Genomic DNA, 17,098 nt, shown 5'->3' on the forward strand with positions numbered 1-17,098 from the left:
CCCTTGGATGAGGAGGTAGTCCCATGATGAGAGTCTAAGAGAATTAAACTTATATTCTCTAGAGTTTAGAGGAATGGGATGTGATTTTTTTTAAACGTACAAAATTCTAAGGGGGCTTGATAGGGTAGAAGCTGAGAGATTGTTTCCTCTGGCTAGGGTGTCTAAAACATTGGGACACAGTCTCAGGATAACTGGCCAATCATTCAGGACTGAGATGAGATGAAATTGTTTCACTCAAAGTGTTGTGAATCTTTGAAATTCCCTACCTCCAGAGGGTTGTGGATGTTCCATTGTTAAATACATTTCAAGATGGGATAACAGAATTTGATCTCTTGGGTAATTAAGGGATATGGGGAATGGGTGGGAAAATGGACTTGAAGCTGAAGTTTTAGCCATAATTGTATTGAATCGTGGAGGAGGCTTGACGGGCCATAGGGTCTACTCCTGTTCCTATTTCTTGTGTTCTTGATGAGCTGAAGTCCACACTTTGGAAACTATGATGCATTCAGGGAGAGGGACTGTTACCTGGATACTTTGTTCCAGGAGGCAGTCGCACCCTTTGGGTTAGGTACTTCAAATTTGGTCTGTGGTCAGGGAAGATATGATTGAATGAAGAAGGTATGGGAGTCCAGAAGATAGTAATGGAGAAGCTTCAAGCCTGAAGCTTTCCTTACTCTCATCAAAACTGATTCTACATTTTGATCCTCTGAACCAAGATCATTTCTCACTACTATACTAATCTCATCCTTTAATAACAGAGCCACCCCACTTCCTTTCTGCTGCCAAGAGTGACATTATATTGAGAAACAACTTAACAGAAAGAAATACCCCATGAGAAAAACAAATCCAGAACAGACTTGAAAAGGTTATTTCTATAAGTTCAATCTGTGGGCATGGGAGGGGAGGTGGTGAAACAGCTGAGCCAATGGAGGAAGACAATTTCTGCCCCCAGATTTATCTTAGTCATTTATTGGAGAGTTTGCAAGGTAAGTAAACAACTGGAACCACCCCCTCTCTGCTGTTAGCATCAGTACTGTGTAAAAAACAGACTGACGAGCACTGAAAATGGCTGCCACTTCTTTCTGCTGGAGCTCAGTGGTATGTGACTGTCAGAAATGCATAGGTGTAGTCCAAATGTACACATAATGAACAGCACACTATAAAATCCATCATGCGGATGCATGACCTACAGCTGCAGATATAGATATGAATATTTGAGAGAAGGCAGGTTCCTGATGGTGAAGAGTTAATCTTTAGTGTCATTATCTGCAAATGATCTTTCCAGGCTACCTGTATTTTTTTTTAAAAAAGGAGTAAAAATGTAATAGATCAGCTACATCAACCCAAATATGCTGGTCATATTCTGCGCTAAAATTCACATGGGTTCTGGTTATAAATGCATGTATATAAATAAAACATGCCATCCATCTGAAACTGAAATACGGGAGTCTGCATTAGCCTGTGCAGTCACCTGATCTGTTTATCTTTCCCCAAACTTTGCTTTGAGCGAATGCTGCAATGTAAGTTAAAAAAGCCATTAATAATAGAGAGGTGCAGGATGATAAATTAACCAGGCTTCTGTTAATTTTTCATTTTGACAGATTATTGCCTGTCAAAAGGCAGAAGAGCCACCTCTTGTACATATAACGTGGAAGCTTACTCGTTTTACCAGAGACTTATTTTTCCACACAAATTAGGCACTGTAGCTTCTCCGATGGATGAAAAATTCATGACAATCTATAATTTACATGGAGGAAGATAACTAATGTACTAAAACCTGTCATTAAATTGCTTCTTTCTTTTTTCATCTTTCAGAGCTGAGGCCAATTCAGCAAAGAATTTAGTATAAATTGCATTTTGTTCTAAAGCTATTTCACATAATTTTATTATGATGCTGAATTGTACTGGGCATCGTCTTCAGCCAAAGAGTATTGCATCCAATTAATGCAATCAGATTATTTTCGTTTGGTTTTCATTAATGTAAATTTAGTAAATAGTTAGAATTTTAGTGAGGACAGAGAGGGCCCGATATTAAGGGTAATTAGAGACAGTGTTGTCACATACACTCTAGAAATGGCATTGTGTAACTTTTTTTAGCAGCTCACTAATAAGGACAGGCTCCCTTAGAAAGTTTACAATTAAGTAAAGTATGCAGGTTTAATGTTGATTCTTGTGAAGCCCAAATGAAATGAACTCAAATTTCCCAAAGTGGTTGCAAACAGTAGAATAGACTTGACAGAATGAAGCAATGTTCCTTACAGCACCAGAAACAACAATAAGATGACTCAAATGATAAAGACCCTAAAGGTGTATATGGGTAATTGTATGAGGTACCTAGTAGGGTTTGATGTACACAGTTAACCTTTGAGCTAAGATTTGTAGCTCACATGTCAAAGCTTTTGTCAGTTGATGCTTTGTCCTTCTAAATCAAAAAAAGAAACACAGCTCTGTGGCTAGATTTCATCCCTAACAGCAACAAGAGTTTACTGGGGCTTTTATTTTATTTTTTGAATCTCTAAAGATTAGTGACTTGATGCACAGCAATATAATTGAGGTTTAGGATCTTGTCCACACACAAAGCCACCAGTCTGTTTCTGTAAGTAGAAGGAGACATTTTCCCTGCAGCATTTTTTATTCACCCAATTCCTTCCATCAGCTTAAGTTAACAAGTATATAAGAAAAACATTGCTAAATTCTGCTGACATCATCACCTGTGACAGAAGAATGGTAATGATTTTGTAATGTAGTGACCTTCTTGGCAAAGCTGGAGTTCCAGGCTCCAGAGTAAAAAATCATGACAATATTCAGAAAACATTTGCAGTACAACACAATGAGAGTTTCAAGTTACAAGATCGGTGGTGTCTCCTTTTCATTTGATCTTTTCTTTTCAATATTTTTGGGTAAGAAGTCAATTAATTCTCATTATGCAACCAGATATTTTTATTCAATGTTAATCATTTATTTTTTTCTTCCATTTTTATTTCTGCATCAAAGTTATGTGCTCTGAGCAGGTAAAAGTGAAACTTAATGAGCAAGGGAGCTGGAAAGAGAAGCCAAAGAAAGTGAGGGAGCACTAGAGATGGGAAAGGAAAATAAACTAGCAAAAGATGACAAAATAAACTGGGAAAGAGAACTAGAGAGACAATAATCTGAGGGACAATTGGAAATAGCAAATGAGAGAGAGAGGGAGATCATTAATATTGTATGATTTTTACCTAAAATACTGACCAGAGGCTTTGTGCATTTGTGGTTCCAGTTCCATTTTTTTACAGTTAGAATAAAAATTAATGTCTTGCATGGAAGAACAGCAAAGGAAAAATTACAAGGTCAGGCTTCCAGCCTGCAATTTAAGATTGGGTTGGAATGGTCAGTGGAATTTCAGCTGCAGGGAAACACTTGAATTGGTATCATGTAATTGCGAGCAGCCAGATATACAAAAATATCTAAATCACAACTTTCACTGCAACAGCACAGGAGTTGGCATGACTAAAGTTGAACTAGAAGTAACATTGCTGTGGTTGTACTTCCAGGGTTGGTGGACCTATCTATCTACACCAAGCTTTTCCAAGTCTAGGTCTAGCCTGAACCAGCAATGAGACCACAGAGCAACCTAACTGCTACTTCCCTTTGGACTCATCTGATGCTGTGGATTTTTCTCTACTGCAGCCTTTGCCGTCCATGGGTCCACTTGATCCCAATGTTCCAGTCTATCAGACACTAATCTGGTTTGATAGATGGTGTTGGTTCACTGGAATCTCTCAGCGTTGATTCTACACAGTAACACTCTGTCTCAGACAAGCCAGGAGTTAATAAAAAAGGTTACCAAAGACAAAAAATAATTGAGGCCAATAGGTAAAATAATTTGGAGATTCTTCTGTAGTGTCCACAGCAGATAGAGCATTGAGACACAAATAACCTGTCTAAGAGATGAGGCAAAATGGCAGTTGAAGAAATAGGTATAATTGAACTTTTAAACAGTTTCCTTTTATCAGTATTCACAGGAAATGTAGCCTGAATGCATTAACCAAACTATCAAGGGATTTAGAGAATTTTATTCAAGTAGATATGCAAAAGAAAGAAAATGAAGGAACATTTGTAATTGAAGATTTATCAAGGCACTGATGCTCTGATGTACACCCAGAGATGTGCAAAGAGATTAGGGGATGTACTGGATAAAGGCCAATGCTAATATCACAGGGCTGGAAAATAGCTGAGGTGATTTGAATCTGTAATGAGTACTGATAAAACACCGTCAATTGCCAGCCTGTTAACTCAAAGCTTTCAGCTGGTAGAACATTAATTTATTGTGAAAGAACTTGTTTACAATTGTCTTGTGAGACTGAGTAAGAAACTGGAAGTAGCTTGGATCAAACCAAGAGCCTGCAACATTTGTTGGCCTTTTTTTTGAGGGGGCAGAAAAACATGCTTTTAAATTAGATAAAGCAGCTGGTTATGTCAAGCTTGACTTTCAGAAAACATTTTGCAAGGAGCAAGACAAAAGATGTTCAGTAAAATTGATTGCTCAGGTTTCTAGCTTTAATCACTTTACTTGCTAGAAGATGTCATGGGGCACCTGAACAATGAAAAACAATGGCAAGATTACAAACTAGCTGGGAATTTCCTCAGAGCTGCTCCCACTCTGTATCTCTAACTTGAGTTTTCCAATGCACTTCTTTCTACCTATTTAGGAGCATAAACATACTTCTGCCAAAGTTACAGTTTCGGATTACCACTAGGAATTAGGGTAGCATTTCTCAAAGAACCTCATGGGGTCTTTCACCCCCATCATCTTAGCTAGATTGAAACCCAGGTTCCAAAGTTGAAAGACCAATGCTAACTTAAGGGTTATCGAATTTTTTGTGTGTAGCCATTTAAGAATAAAATGGAAATTTATGACTGGGGGAAAGTGGAGTGCAAAGGCTTGGAATTTGGAGTGGAGAGGAGGGGCAGATTCTAGAGAAATGGCCAACTGAAATCGTTGCTATGATGGCCTTTTCAGCAAACAACAGCTGATAGATCCTTTCCAGCTTACAGACAGACATAAAGCATTGCATCTTAAGTGGGTTTTTTCTTCAGCGAATACAGACGGAACGAATAAGTAACGGGCATGAAAATAATAAATTTGTTCTAAATACATTGGTGCTGAAGCTGTGCAAACCATCCAGCACACCCTACCACAGCTCTCTTCCACCTGGAGCCTCGTGTAGGTTTCAAGAAGCTGCCGACCAAACCTGTTCTCACCCCATCTGAGATTCTACTCCCCAGCAGCTTGGGTCAGATAGGTACCCGTGATCCTGTCGGCACCCATTAGCCTGATGCAAATTAGATACTCTTCCACAGCCCATCTCCTGGGGATCACTGGTGGGTGTGAAGCCAACTTAAGTGCTTGCCCATTTTCAGCATAGTCGTTTCTGCAGTCGGTTGTGACTTTTGAATTGTTAAGACATGTATAAATCAAAATGTGACTTCCCATCAGTGGGATAGTGAAGTTCTAGTCATAGTAAAAGGTTGTTTTATATAGAGGTGATGCACATTGGAAACAACAAACTATAGGAAATATCATTACTATTTCAACTTCTGCCAATTATGTTGAATAATAATAAATAATTGCTTGCACAATGCATACAGCAAAATCAATAATAACATATTATAATTTGCATAATTAGAAAGTCCAAGCGCAAGTTTTTGTATTGGAGCTATGAGCTGCAGCTTGCTCTCAAGCAAGGCACCATTTTATTTCAGAACCACTTGCCTCACAACAGTCAAAACATAATTTTTCACAAGTCAACTGAATTTTTGGGATTTATACAATTATTGAAGCTTAAAACATTTTTATTTTAAAAAATCTGCTTGCTACTATTTGTGCTGCTGCTTCAACTTCACTCACCGATGCTGGAATTTCACAGGTGTTCAGCTACATCGGGAGGCCAGTGAAACCGCTGTCCAAATTTCAAAGTCACTGTTTATGACTTTCACCGGCCATGTTATTTTCAACTCTAGAAATATAGAAACATTAGGAATAGTCAGCCACTTAAGTATGCTCCAACTTTCAGTTAGGCAGCTGATCTGCACTCCAGTTCCATTTACTTGTCTTTGCTCCATATCCCTTGACACTTTTAATTAACAAAAAATCCATCTATCTCGATCTTGAAAGGTCTAATTAACCTTTCATCCCAGGCAGAGAATTCCAAATTTTACTCTCCTTTGTGTGGGGGGGAAAGTGCTTCCTGATATTTTTAGTAAAATTTAGAGCTCAATAAATAGATGCACCGATGCCTCTTTTGGTGTATGACCATGGGTTAAAGTCATGCTCAAGAGAGGAAGGAAAAGGCCAGAGTAAAAATGCCCACTGCTCTTAAAAACAGAACTGCCATGTGCTCACTTTGGCCTTTCACCCCTACACCAGAAATGTTTAATATTAAACAGCTGTCAAAAATTATGTTTTGATGTAATGTGTTCACCAAATGTTTTCGCTTTAAATTATTTAGCAGAATTTTTGCTTGGGGAAGAAACAGGAAGTATGTTTGATTTACACCCTTGCCAAATCTTTTGTTTTATCTAAAAGCAATGTTTTTTACAAGGTGAGAGTGGCACTTTAAGTAGGAAGAAGAGTTTTACAAACACCAAGGTAAGGATAGAATCAAGCTAGGTTGTGAGATCCTTCGGATTTGGGTAGCTTGCCAACATGCATGTTGAGGCTTATACTTGAATAATAGGCACTTGGGCAAAATACCATGAAGCATTGATCACCTTGGGCACTGCATCACTATAAGGAAGGTAATACCTTTAAGAAGACAAGAGAAGACAAATTGGAAAAGAGTATTAGAGAAAAGTACTTGGAAGTTGGTTCAATTTTGCATATAGATGCAATATGACACCTGTCTAGGGAGTCCAATCTATATTTGAAAAGTACAGAGCCATGGTTGATTCTGTTCCCTATAGAGTCACAGTTCATTTAACTGTCTTCCTACCTCACCTAAATTAAATGTTTTTAAACATCTCTTATTTTAATCTGAATAATGCTTTGATAAATTTACTGAAACTGTGAGCTGAAATGAAAGACTTACAATGTCACAATGAACCGGTATAATTTTAAGCATCATTAATTATTTGAATTTATTTCCTTATGTGATTTTGTTTGGCAAATTACATTCCTTCTGTTAAAATCCATCTAGCAATATCAGCACCAGGAGTGGTCTGTGGCCCAGACACTGACATCCTTGCTGGTGAAAGATTGATTCATTTTAGAAACTAGCCTGTAAAGAAACAAAATTCATAGAAATGAGGAGGAAGAAAAGCTATTTTAAAAATTCTGGTATTCAAAAATGTTTCAACAAACTGTACTTTTTGAACTGAAATAATACATCCAATCTTCCAAATTTCAAAAGTAGGCATGTCAATGATTAAAGAACACTGGCAGTGAGGAATGGGGCAGGGAGAATGTAGGGATGAGACGAGGCAGAGGAGAAGAGAGAGAGAATGAGGAAGTGAAGAGATCAGGGGTCAGCGCTCTGGGCATGGTTTGAGGCCCTCAGCACCTACCTGGTCACAGCTGCGGAAGCGGGAAGCCATGGGGCAGCTGTGACCATTTTATAAATTCAAAATTTTTAAAAGTGCTGAGGTGGCACTTCAGGATGGAGATGTTTGTTAATTCGCTCACAGGCTGCAGCTTCCTCTGCACTGGAAGGCCTCCTACTCTCCCCTCTAGCTTCAAGAACCTGCTTGTCATGCTTAATTGGGCAGCAAGCATGTTCTCTGGCCACTAATTGGCCAATTGAGGGGAAAATTATTGCTGGGTGACTGGTCCTGATACAGTGCAGGGTCGGGACCCCCAATTGGTCCTGATCCAAAATTCTGCCCTAGGGTTCCCCACACAAGGCTGCAAATAGACAAAGATGCCTGGATGCAGATACTATGTTCCATAAGTTTAGGTTAACCATATGAAAAGTGTAACAATAATGAACCCAATTAAGAGAACCCAATTAATTAATGATGCACACATTGTGGACTTGGCTGAGCCCTCTTTTGCATTGGGACCTAGATTTCTAGTTTGAATATCAGCCATTTGATCCCCTAACTATATCCTTCAGGTCATTTAGACTAAGAATAGTCAAAATCAGATGGGCTTTTTTTCCTCTATTTTAAGCATAAAAGCCCAAAATTTGATCATTGGCTCTGGTGTTCTTCCACCATAATCTCAAATACACTGAGTCCTGGCCTTGTGTTTTCCTCCGACCTTGTTTGGGGACAGATTTTTTTGCAAACTTGGAGAGGCAATTGGCCTGAAATATGGGATGCCCTGGGACACAACACTTTCTATTTTTGTGGGAACTGGAGTGGGAGCGTTTCATGCATGTGTGGTTTACGGAGGAAGCTTCCTATTTAAATCCTCAGCTGCTTTTACTGAAGTGGGATTTTGGTAGGCAAGGAGTGTGCAGTTTAGACCAGGTCTGAACTTTGTAGATTCATTTGAATAGCCAGGGTACCCTTTTGGACAGATAATCTGGTAGATCTGGTACTGGGACACCTTTTGTTGGAGACCATGTGCCCTTTGAGGTAGGTCAGATACACTTTGTAATTGTTAAAATTAGGTATTAATGTGCATAAAAGGTGCATAAACCCATTACTGTCATGCTCATTGAAACTTTCAACAGGTCTATCAAAATCATCTGTCAGAAGCATCTGTCAAAGGGATATGTCAGGGTATCAAGGCATTTAACAGTCCTTCCTTTTAAACCATTGGGTGATAAAAAACCTGGAGAGTTTAAAAAACAAATGATTGCTTGCTATTTCACTCTGTTAACGTAAGCCTGAACGCTTCTGTTACTGGATTACTGCTACATGGCTGATTTCACAGCCTCTGTTATCACAGTAGGGTTCTTGCTATTTCAGTTTGATTGACAGCTACAAGTAGTTATAGACTCTTTGTGGGACTATGAATTCCAATGCTTTTTGTAAGACTTGGATATTTGCTATAAACTTTACTTAGTTGAAAGAATGTAAATGTTGCAAACAGCTTTATATGCATGAGTATTTTTTTCAATATAGTGAAGTCTACAATAAACACTTAAAACAAAGTTCTACCTCACCTCTACCTCACTTCTACATGGGCCGTGAGTTCTGGATACTGAGTGAGTTGGCATGGTACATGTAAGGGCAAAGTTAGATAGCATGGATAAGGCATGGGGAGTGTGTGGGAGGGTGAGGGATGTTTCATGTTTTAACCTTTGAGTGAAAAGTTTAAAAATAGTGCTGGAGCCCCCAAGACAGGCCTTCCACCCGATCTGCCTCTGCACCCAGCAGCCTGCTCAGTTCTTCCTGAGTCACCTACCCTAAATTTAATCCAGCTCCTCCCCCACCAGACTGAAAATCCAACCTTCCAGCAGCCATTTTTAAAGGCCAGGTTTGTGAAGTCAGGAATTCCCCTGTGTCTGCACACCCAATCGGGGCCAGTGCCTGCCTGGCACAAACAAGGCCACAAGCATGGGGAGGGCAGTGATAATGTTCCCTGTAAGCTGTGCCTGTTCATAACTGTGAAAGGTGCCATGCAGGACATTTGCGTGGAGCTTGCCTTCTCCACAGCCTCTTCTCTGTCTATCTGTTGTGCTGCAGAGCCAGAGGCACCAGAACTACAGCCCCATGCCTGCTGTAGTCTTTTTGTGGACAGGTCACCTAATCCTCTGCCCTCCCTGTCAGAATGCAGCAGCACTCCCTGCCAAATCTAGGAACTCATCACAACTCTCCCAAAAAGCACTCCAGAGTACTTTCAGACACTTTGCAACAGCCAGTGTTCTTCAAAATCAACTTACCTGGAATTGGGGTATCTGGTCCTTTAAGTAATGTTTGCGCAGGACACACCCTGCAAACTAACAGACAGCCCAATCCCCTACTTTAAAAACTCATCAAAGTATGGAAATGATTGAGAATTTAACAACCTCAACCTTGACACCATATGATCTATGGATTTTAATACAAAATGCAGTGTTGTGGAGCTTTCTTTCCTATTTTATAAATTAAGGAGACCTGTATTTTGCAATGTATTGTAATTGTTTGTATACTGAAATGATCATAATTGTGCAATCCTTTTATTATTTCATACTTCATTGTTATTTTAATGATTGTATGTTATGAATTATGGTTACTCGCTTTTTTTGCATCATCATTGCAATTTGGCACCTGCCACCATGAAACCAATTATCTATCACCTTACCTGTCTTGCAGCAGTACACTTGTCTCTTATAGGTGAGGTATGAATTTGTTGAATGGACCTGGTTGCACCAAATCTGAAGAGTCACTATCAGGCAGTTAGGTTGTGAGATGTCCTGGTGGGATGCATTCAGTTGCTCCTGGCTCTCACAAAGGATGCCTGCATGAGCACCCTTCTCAAGATGGTGCAGCACACAAGTCATGCCAGAAGCAGCTGGTGGTGCAGCAGTATCCCCAGGAGGGCAATTGGCTTCCATCACATCATCTCCAGTGGTGCTGTAGATACAAATTTCTAGCCCAACCATATGGTCTGTGTTTGTTTTTGAAGCAATTTCAGTGATCACCAACAACCAACACATTTGCACTTGAAGGTTATATCCTCACTGAACATTCACACATGCACATTTTCCACCAGGAGCCACTGAACAATAATTAAGAGCGGGAACCATGTCTAGTCTTTCTCTACCTAGCCCAGGAGAGCTGAGGACAATGGCAAAAAACATCACTGGTTGTTAGAATATGGTTTAAGAAAATAAAGTGATGATCACTAAAATCTATGGATTTGAGGGGTTTGTTCAAATATTTGTTGGAAAAAGTAGAGCATTATATGTTCATTTTGTCATTCTCTGTAAAGGAATCTTTTTTGGGGGCAAAACACAGGCACTTTATTTTAGTTGTATGCAGCATTTGCCTTGCAGCATGTTGAAGATTATTAATACACTTGGAATAGCCGTCAGCAATACACAGAACTTTACACACTTTACTACACTCATAATCATTTGTCATCCTATTATAAAATCCAATATTGTCAACATATTTTTAATCAGAAAATTCACATTTCAATTTATTTAACTGTTTCACCAGAGCTTTAAGTAATGGATGAAAAGTTTGGTTTACATTGTGAATTTTGCTTTGTCATTTTCCACAATTACTTGTGAGCAGTCGAACATTTTAATTACAGAAGTCAAGCGTATTATTTCTGGTAGTCAAAGCAGTAAGCCTGAATAAACACTACTGACTGCTGATAGGATTCCTCAACCTTTCACTTGAGGAATTTTAAGTCTGGTTGCATTGGAAAATTAGACAGAAAAAGTGTTTTTTCTTTCCTTTTAAAACTACAGAATATCTTTACAGCTAATTTCTGGACAAATTCAAGGTTTAGTGTACCTGATTTACAACCTCTGTTATAGACTAACAGAGGTAAGGCAAGCAGAATACATGGGTACAAAATTGAGGACAAGCAAAACTATCCCCGCTTCCTTCCCTACAAAAATATTAGCTGCAAATTTGACTGAACAAGAGCCCAGTGAACTCCCGAGTAAACTCTCTGGAAAACACATTGGGCGAAAAGGTTGCCTGGATTGAAACAATTCATCTCTCTGCATAAGGTCCTTCACTTTCTGAGAAAATTTAATTATGTTAAAAGGAAAAGCGCTTGAAGTATGATTGCACTCAAGTATAGTCTGAGACTGAATTGGGTAAATTCTACTCAGATGTTAGAAAAATTAGTCCATTTTAAATCATTTTAGACATCAGATGACACATACTGGTTGGTTCAGGTAACTGCAGCATCAGCTCAAGTTTGGAAGCACAATTAATCTGAAACTGTTACAGGAGCATAATTATGAAGGCATTTGACTGTGAATGTGGACTTGCATAGCAAGAAAACATAGAATCAAATTCATCTGACTCTGTAGAACTGCAGGCTACATAGACTTCGGTGTCTTCTAAAAAGGGACATCAAGGCATCTATGAAGGTAAATTAATCATGTTTCTCTGGGTCCTTTAATTAATCATACTATTAAAATGCCATCAATTTACAAAGTAGTCTGCAATCCAATAATGGTTAAATTGTAGTGTGCATCAAAAAGTGGTGATATATTTTAATTCTAAAACACAGGACAGAATTTAGGCACCCCCGCATGGGTCCTGCCAGCAGACACAAAAGTGGACAGAACTTTAGCTCATGGCAAGAATGGCTGACTAACACTGCGATTACATGATGGCCGCCCAGTAAATGTGATGGAGGGGTGGAGCCCAGCCAATTATGTGGTAGGACCGGGCAGGGAGTCACCAACTGTCATCAGCTGATGAGGTCGAGGGTCCGGTGCCATTTTTAAGTGGCACTCAGACTTGCATCCAGTGCTTACAAGCCAAAGGCATCAATGTTGCAGAGTTTGCTACAGAATCCCATGATCACCACCTTCATCTCCAGACTTTGCCTTCCTACCTACCACAGAAGTCCAGGGTCACCACCTTGACCCCAAGATTCAAGGGGCACATGGCAGCGTGTGGCACAGAACACACAACACATCACCCAATGGTTCAGCAGTGCCTCCCTGCAGGTCCTCTTCCGCGCTGCCCAGGAATGACAGGAGGTGCTCTTCCCCATCAGCCAAGCATTCTGAAACACAGCTTTTCCCTAACTATCTGCAGGAGAAAATGGCAGATCAATGCCAAAGAACAGGCAAAGACAGGTAGAGGAGTGCCTAATATAAGGACGTTCACACCTGCAGAGGAGGAGGCAGTAGGATTGGCTGTAGAGCAGGGCAGGCAGGCAATCGCAGATGGTGAGGCCAAAGTGCAGAGAAAAGAGAGTGAGGAGGCTTCAAGCTTGGTGCCAAACACTGGGCAAAATATATGTCACGGAGAGCCGGGAAGAGGGATTGCGAATAACATGAAGCTAATTTTTTGTGTTCTCCAATGCAGGTCTTTGCATTCTGGAGCGACAGCCTTCTGCCTTATCAAAGGTCCTGCAGTCCACATCTGAGGAGGAAGGTGTCAAAGCCTCAGGGAGTGCACCATCTCCTCTTTCCCCTGCACCATCCATGACAGTCACCTCGGTGGGAATGCGGTGGGGTAAGAGTTGGGGTCACAATCTGGTGTGCACATTACAGACATGCCAGGACAGATAATGGAGGCTGTGGGGGACCTGACAGTTGGAGTACCAGGCTGAATATGAGCCTCTGGTCACAGCCACATGAAATCTACTAGAGATTCAGCGATAGGCAGGGAACAACTGGAGAAGCTGTCAGAGGCTATATGTGGATATGCGCATATGATGGAGGACTCCAGCCAGTCCATGAGTTCTGCCATGTCTCAGGTGGGCAAGTGCTTGGCTTCCTCCAAGGAAAGGTTGGCGACAGTCATAGAGAGTCAGGTTCAGCAGGCCAGGTGTGCTCAAACCTGCATTTCATCACTCCAGCCATGGGCTCTATGCACTGGTGGATCTCCAAGAGGGGGATGTGGTGCCTGGACCTCCCTCCAGGTCTCTCTCTTCCTCAGGTAGACAGAGAGATGCCATTGTATATTGGAAGGGAGGAGAAGTTCCAGGCTGCCTCTTCTGAGGGTTCCTCCCAGGGCGCTCTGAGGGTGAGCAGCCACTCCTCCTCGCCTCTGCTAGTGACTCTGTGTCTCCAGTAACCTAGGCCAAATAGGATGTACCTGCACATGTGCAGGAGACCTTCAGCATGCTGGTGCCCTCTAGGCCTCTTGGAACCAGAGAATGGCCATTAAGGTCATCTCGGACAATGGAGAAGAACACTCAACTGCCTGTCTCCACCTCAGCTGAAGATGTTGGAGTTGTACCAGCTTGTAGTGTTATGAATGCAATGTTTTATAAGATGATAATGTTTTGGGCTCTCTTTTAATTTAAAGTAAAACTGAATGTCCTGGAAAAGGGGGATGGAGTGAAGTTGTATTGGACTCTGCCCGCCAAAGGTCTAGAGCTGATGGCTTCTCAAAGGTATCGTCCCAGCTGGAACTTATTGACAATGAGGGACTCACAGGCCTTCCTCGCCCATCTCCCCATTGCCCTGGCATCTGATGCTGGAACCCCAACATGCTGGCCTGACTTCTCTGATCTGCCCTCCCCATCCTCCTTTTCAGATGAGGAGTGTGGTTCCTCCAGTTCCATCATTGGCAAGGCCTCGCCCCTCTGCTGCACAAGGTTGTGCAGCACACAGGACATGACTATAATCCTCGAGACCCTTTTAGGCACATATATAAGAGCTCCACTGGAGTAGTCCAGGCAATGGAGCCTCAATTTCAGCAATCCGACAGTCTGCTGTATAGAGACCCCTGTAGGGCTATGGGAAACATGGTAGTGATCCTTGATTGGAGTTCAAGGGTTTATGACTGGTGTTTTCAACCAGGTCTTGAGCCCCTTTCACCCAGAATCTATCCTTGCAGGCGTGCTGCGGTTGTGGGGTGGTGTCGGGAGTACTGCGCAAATAGCTATGGCACCTGGGAGTGGCAAAGAATGTACAGAATCACAGAATCGCAGAATCACAGTGCAGAAGAGGCCCTTCGGACCAGCGAGTCTGCATTGACACATGAGAAACACCTGACCTACCTATCTAATCCAATGTGCCAGCACCTGGCCCATAGCCTTTAATGTTATGACGTGCCAAGTGTTTATCCAGGTACTTTTTAAAGGATGTGAGGCAACCCGCCTCCACCACCCTCCCAGGCAGTGCATTCCAGACCGTCACCACCCTCTGGGTAAAAAAATTTTTCCTCACATCAAATTTGTTAGACATGACCTCTCTCTGACAAAGCCATGCTGACTATCCCTGATCAAACTTTGCCTCTCCAAGTGGAGATAGATTTTCTCCTTCAGAACTTTCTCCAATAGTTTCCCTACCACTGACGTGAAACTCACTGGCCTGTAGTTCCCTGGCTTCTCTCTACAACCCTTCTTAAATAGTGGAACCACATTAGCTGTTCTCCAGTCCCCTGGCACCTCCCCCGTGGCCAGAGAGGAATTAATAATTTTGGTCAGAGCCCCTGTGATCTCCTCCCTTGCCTCCCTCAGCTGTCTGGAACACAAATCATCCAGACCTGGAGATTTGTCCACTCTTAAGCCTGTCAACACCTCCCATACCTTGTCATTCCCTATGCCAATTTGCTCAAGAACCTCGCAGTCTTTCTCCCTGAGTTCAATACCTTCATCCTCATTCTCTTGGGTGAAGATGGATGTGCAGTATTTGTTCAACACTCTACCGATGTCCTCTGGCTCCACCCATAGATTGCCCCCTTGGTCCCTAATAGGCCCTACTCTTTCCCTGGTTATCCTCTTCCCATTGATATTCTTGTAGCATAACTTGGGATTTTCCCTACTTTTAGCAGTCGGAGCTTTCTCATATCCCCTCCTTTCTCTCCTAATTGTTTTTTCTTAAGCTCCACCCTGCACTGTCTGTACTCCACTAATGCCTCTGCTGATTTGCTCCCCTTGTACCTGCTAAAAGCTTCACTTTTCCTTCTCATCGTATCCTGAATATCTCTCATCATCCATGGTTCTCTGGGCTTGTTAATCCTTCCTATCACCCTAGAGGGAACATGTTGAGCCTGTACCCTCCCCATTTCCTTTTGGAACACCCCCCACTGCTCCTCTGAGATTTCCCCACAAGTAGCTGTTCCCAGTCTACCTTGGCCAGATCCTACCTTATTTTACTAAAATCTACTCTCCTCCAATTCAAAATATTTTTGGCAACTTGTCTATTTCTTTGTCCATAACAAGCTTAAACTGTACCATGTTGTGGCTGCTATCACTAAAATGTTCCCCCACCACCACCTCAGCCACAAGTCCGGCTTCATTCCCCAGAATTAGGTCCAGCAATGCACCGTCCCTTGTTGGACCCTCTACATATTGACCTAAAAAGTTCTCCTGTACACATTTCAAGAAATCCACTCCATCCAAGCCCTTAACACTATGTCCATCCCAATTAATATTGGGAACATTGAAATCACCTAATATAATTACCCTATTGTTATTGTTTTTATGCACCTCCACAAATTGTGCACATATTTGCTCCTCAATTTCCTGCTGACTATCTGGGGGTCTATAATACACACCTAACAATGTGGCTGCCCCTTTTTTATTCCTAAACTCTACCCACAAAGCTTCATTCGATGCCCCCTCCAAGATATCATCTCTCCTTACTGCAGTAACAAACTCCTTAACTAATAATGCAATGCCCCCTCCTCTTTTACCCCAACCCCTGACTCAACTAAAGATTCTCTATCCTGGATGTTGAGCTGCCAATCCTGCCCCTCCCTCAACCATGTCTCAGTGATGGCTACTACATCACAATTCCACGTGTCAATCCTCACCCTTAACTCCTTTGTTTTAGCTGTAATACCCCGTCATTAAAATAGAGGCCATCCAGCCTTGCCTTAGTCCCTTGAAACTTAATGCAGCTGTACTCCCTCTGACTTGATTGTTTTACTGTATTATGATATGTCCCTATTCTGCTAACATTGTGTCCCCTCCCCCTGCTGAATAAATTCCCCCCAACAGCACCAGCAAACATCCGCAAGGATGTTAGTCCCACACCGGTTCAGATGTAGACCATCCCACTTGTACACGTCCCACCTTCCACCAAATGGAGAACTTCCTGGGAACAGAGCTCACATCTGGAGGATATGTCTGCTGTGGTCACAGGCCAATTGCACATTAATGGAGTGGACCTGTTGATAAAGGTTGCAGGGAATTCCAGTTGCCACAGGCATGCAGTCAATAATCTAGTGAAAAGCCCGCAAGGCCCTGTAGCCCACAAATCTCTTGGCCTGGCTTTCTGGATCTATTCTGGGATGCACAAACTCTTCTTCTCCCTTAACAAGGGAAGTTCTTTGATGCAGCAACACGCAGCTACCTGTGTGATTCCACACATGTACCCCTGGAAGATGCCGCTAGTGTAGAAGTTCAATGCTGCAGTGATGTTTAAAGCCACTGTTATTGGGTTCCCTCCCAGTCCAATTTCAGGTTGTGCTGAAGGAGAGCACACAGGTCAGTGAATGCCCCCCCACACCCTCACATCCTCAGTCATCGTTGGCATTGCAACTCTGACGTTTGAGGTGGGGGTGGTAGACTCTAAGGCGCACCATTGCT

This window comes from Carcharodon carcharias, chromosome 15 (assembly GCF_017639515.1).
Source record: "Carcharodon carcharias isolate sCarCar2 chromosome 15, sCarCar2.pri, whole genome shotgun sequence".
NCBI lineage: Eukaryota > Metazoa > Chordata > Chondrichthyes > Lamniformes > Lamnidae > Carcharodon > Carcharodon carcharias.